Raw genomic sequence first — 4,883 nt, forward strand, 5'->3', positions numbered from 1 at the left:
ATTAAATCTAACTTTGTCTTGAATTTTTTTCGAAAGACATCGATCATATATTTCCTTTCATATTCGGTCGTAAAGTGAAAGGCATTAGGTATAATTAAGAACTGAGATTAGATTTACAATGCTTTATAAGTACAAAAAACACTCCAAAATAAAACTGTACAGTTCACCCACCGGACGAGAACAGAACCACAGAAGAAATTCAAAATTAGGCCACACAATTTATTAGTACTAGATGACAATTTAAAAATTAATTTAAAAAAGATTAAAAAATTTAACTTGAATCCACCTTTATTTTGAATCGTTTTCCTCACAATTCTAATTGTTTATTATCTGTAGAGTTTAAAATATTTGACATTTATTGTGTATATTTTAAAATATTTGACTTTTGTTGTATCCTCGACCGTTTTATATTTTTATATTACAAATATTGGATACGGTCTCACTGAAAATAATTGTTTTTTTCAGTTTTTATTTCTCCAGCTTTTTACAGTTTCTCTCTGTGTTGAATGATTTCAGTAAGAAGAATTAGAACGATTTAGTCCTTCTACTGAATTTATTTATTATTAAACCAAAAACTTTAATCATCATCAACATATTATTAATTAAGTACTGTTTAATGAACCAATTTTTTTAGACACAAACGAGCAATAGCGAGTGATTAACAAACGATTGATTATATTTTTTCGTTGACATCAAACTCTTTTATTTTATTTATTTTTATTTTAATTTAATTTTATTTTTTCCATCGTACGTACCATTTTTAAATTTTAACTTCAATTGACAGATGTCATTAAAATTTAGTGTGAATTAAATGCAAGAAAAACAGTGGAATTTGCGTAAAAATCAGTTGTAATTGACAAAGTGTAATGTCTGAGTACCGGCGATCTTTTCTGTGAAGTGCGTTCAAGTCGGGTCGCCAGGAGCCATGGTAATTGTACCTCAACGATCCAACGGACCGTTCAAGTTAAAAATGGAGGTCATGAATTGTAAATTGAAATTATATTTTTATACGTGAAAATCACAAAAGAGTAGGTATATTAATTAATATTTTCCATAAATGAAATATTTTTTATTTTTTATTCTTCATCGAATAATAAATCTCACAATTTTTTTGTTTTAATTTTTATTTCTCAGTGACGGTTCTTTATGAGCTGACGGCTTCTGTAGATTTATGTAAAATTGCATCCCTTTCGCGCCATTTGGCTCCATCGTTAACTTTTACAACCCCATCCATAAAACCCATCAGCACCCGTTTCCCATAAAGCATCCTATTTTCGGCGTCTCGTAAAAAAATCGAAGAAATTCGGCTTAGTATCGCCAGCGACTTATTTAGCGAGTAATCTGATACTTTGTTGTCGGGCGCACGCCTAGTGCACTTCCGGAGCTCCGGACTCCGGGTTTGTAGTCCGGTATCGGATGTCGGTTCGGTGGCTGTCCGCGCATATCGAATGACTGTCGCCCCTCCCTCTGCGAGGTTTTTCCGGGGGAAAATTCAGCGAGGGTTAATTTGCGACAAAACAAACAAACTGAAACAATACTTGTAAATATTTGTGAGCTGGTGGTGTTTTTTTTTGAGCTTTTTCATATTTCGACGAAACGCGCTGACGGTGCTAGCCGGTGTCAAGCTCCATTGGCTACACAGGCACCCCTGAAAAGTATGGCCATTGTGGAAACGCGCCGGGGGTTAAAGCACTACACCGGAGGAAATTGACGAAAATAATGACCGTTTTTCAAACAAATTGACGAGAAGAACAAATGGCTTTGTTTTTCCGAGTTTGTAAAGCGGATTTTATCCTTTGTACAACACTACAGTAAACAAATAAAAACTTAGACTGACTTTTTGTGTGTAAAAATGGTGTTCGGCAAGAAATGAAAAACTTTTCGAATAATAAAGGAAAGAACAACACAATGTCTAAATTTGAGCATAGTTATAGACTCTAATTTTTTATACTTAGATACTCAAATTGACAAATTGTCAGTTTAATCAGTCAATTTAATTGTCAGTTTAAACAATGAAGTTACAAAGATAACCAAGTTATTAACAAGGAACAATTGTTTTTCGGATATTCATCACTTGGTGTTTGAAATAAACATAAAATAACGCTAAAAAAGACTTGTTTTCTTAATTGATGCAAATTTTAATGTTTTCGAGAAGTTTAATTTGTCTGTGAAATGCCTTTATTTTATTTGGTATAAATTTTATTAAAAGATCAGTTAAAAAATTATACCTAGTTTAGACTAGTGGTCTATTCCGAAGACCGAGTTTAATTTAAAATGCGCAGAATATCGCAATAGCATGTTTTAGAATTTACATTTTTTGTTGGTTTTGTTTAGATTTGACTCACCATATCAAAAATTATCAATCTTTAGTAAAAAAAGTGTCAAAATACACAAATAACTTGCAAATTTTTTAATGATGGCCTTTCTCTGTCAAAATATGGGCGGATTTATCTTATTATTTAGGAAAATTCTATCAATTTTTTATTGATACAGTTCCAAATGTTTTTCGGGATATTACATCTGGGTAAACTTATTTTGTAACGAAAATTACGCTTAATAAAAAACAATAGTCCGATTTATGGAAAGATGTTTAGAAATGAGTTATTTTGGCTCGTTTTGCTCATTCATTTTTTTAAAGAAATGTTTATAAAAATCTGTTAATTATACATGCCAGGGACCACAAGATTTTTTAACAAAACCCTCTGATTTTTATTTTAATCAACGCTGAAAGTTATAAAGTTACTTTGTTCTGATTAACATATTTTGCAGTGAAAACCGCTGTTATTAAAACATAATTAGATTCTGTATAACTATCAGGTTTTTTAATAACTGGCTTTTTCTAAACTACGCACAAATGAATAGGAATATACTTATTAGTTTAATTTTTAGTTAAAACTCAGATTTTATTTGTTATTTAAATAATAAATTGCAAAAGTGCGCTACAAATAAATTAATTTTGCAACCAAAAAAATGTAATTTATAAAAAAATTAAAGTCTAGAACACGTAAAACGTCTTCATTTGTACAGGGTGCTGCATTTTTGATGTCCGAATAGATAGATTCGGACATTATAGAGGCACTTTTTTACAGAGAATTTAATAATGCTTTGAGCGTTTTTTAATTCATTCGTTTAGCTGTAATACTATAAAGTTGTATTTTTTTAAATAGGAATCATAGGCGGCTGTGATATTTTTTAAAAGCTTATTTTTTCTGATTTGATATGTCTATTTGTGTAATACATTATTTTTAAATATTTAAGAAAAAACAACATTTCGCTTTTTATTTATAGTAGGCCCTGAAAAAATTTTGGATTTTCAATTAAAACTGTGAAAAGAATTTATAACTTAAAGAACAATAATTTATAATTTAAACACTAATTAATTAAAAACCAGCATAATAAATTATTATTCGATCAAATTTTTGCAATTAATCAAAATTATTTGTTTTTAGATTTAAAATGGGAAGCTTACATTGCCATTCTATTTTTTTATTTTAAACATGAGATGTCGGAAAAAGAAAAATCTTATTAATTGTATGATTATCTGTCAATAAAATTTTATTTCCAAGAAAATGTCAATTCAAACACCAAAATTATATCCCATCTGCGATAAAAAAATACATAACATTATCAATGTCACCTATTGCACTTTACTAAATCATAAAAAAAGTGTCATCAGATGATTTTTTGCACATTTTTTACTTTAATTACCGTTCACAAAATTTCTAGATTATTCACATCTTTTATATGAAATAATTTTTCCATAGCCAACTACTTTCAAATATTTTAAATATATTTTTTATCAAAAGTATATAAAAATATCAAACTGTATTTATATTGTTTTCAGTTCAGAAAAAAATAAGCTTTTCGAAAATGTCATAGCCAACTATGATTCCAATTTAAAAAATATAAACTTAATGTTTTTACAGCTAAACAAAAAGTTAAAAAAATCACATAACATTATTAAATTTCCGTAAAAAAGTGCCTGTATAATGTCTTTGTTCCAAATGTGAATTTTTTGTAATAAGCAAGATATGTCTGCTTAGAAAACCACGTACCTAGACATTTTTATTGATTTAACTTGTTTTCAATAAGTAGGTATTGCTCTTAGTTAAAAAAAGTTTAATTTCTATAACTTCTGCATGTTTATTTTTTTTTACTTGAATTAGTGTCAGCAAATATCGCAAAATAGATCAATTTCTATAGAGAATTATGACAAAGATTCTTTGCCGAGAAAGAAATTCACAAAACAAGTTCCAAGTTTGTGTTCTTAATTCCTTCGGCTTTCCTTATTTTTCAACGAAAATTGTTGACCTTACAGACAATTGCTCAGTTTAGGCAAAATGAACTTTTGAAATGTGTTATTTTGCCTGAGTACGTTCAAACTGGGTGCTTACTGATTTATTTATTCATTTTATTGAATGTCAGATATTGGATAATTGGCAATTTTTTAAAAATTTGCTTGTTTTTATAATTATTTTAATCTAACAAAAAATTGCAAGAATTGGCATTTGGAACAATAAAAATTAATAAAGAATACTTTTTAACAAATTTAAAAAACAATAAGCCTCCGCAAAATAGACTTGTCAGGTCAAGTCAGTTCAAATAAGCAATTTTTATCTTAAAAAGTTTAGCTATTTGTATCTTTGGAATATTTTAAAGTAACAGTGTCGAGTAGCATTAGGAAATTTTCGTGGGAAATTATAATTTCAATAAAATAAAGCATTGTTTTTTCTGGTGTCAAAAGTACGCCTACAAGTGAGTTGCTAATCGGATTTGGGGGCACTCTCCGGCTTACACACGCCATAAATCTGTTGGTAAAGCTGTTAATTAAAATTACTCAAGTATTAGAAGCGTGTGACAGCACCTGCCATTACAACCATGTC

Source organism: Tribolium castaneum, chromosome 5 (assembly GCF_031307605.1).
Source record: "Tribolium castaneum strain GA2 chromosome 5, icTriCast1.1, whole genome shotgun sequence".
NCBI classification, from domain to species: Eukaryota; Metazoa; Arthropoda; class Insecta; order Coleoptera; family Tenebrionidae; genus Tribolium; species Tribolium castaneum.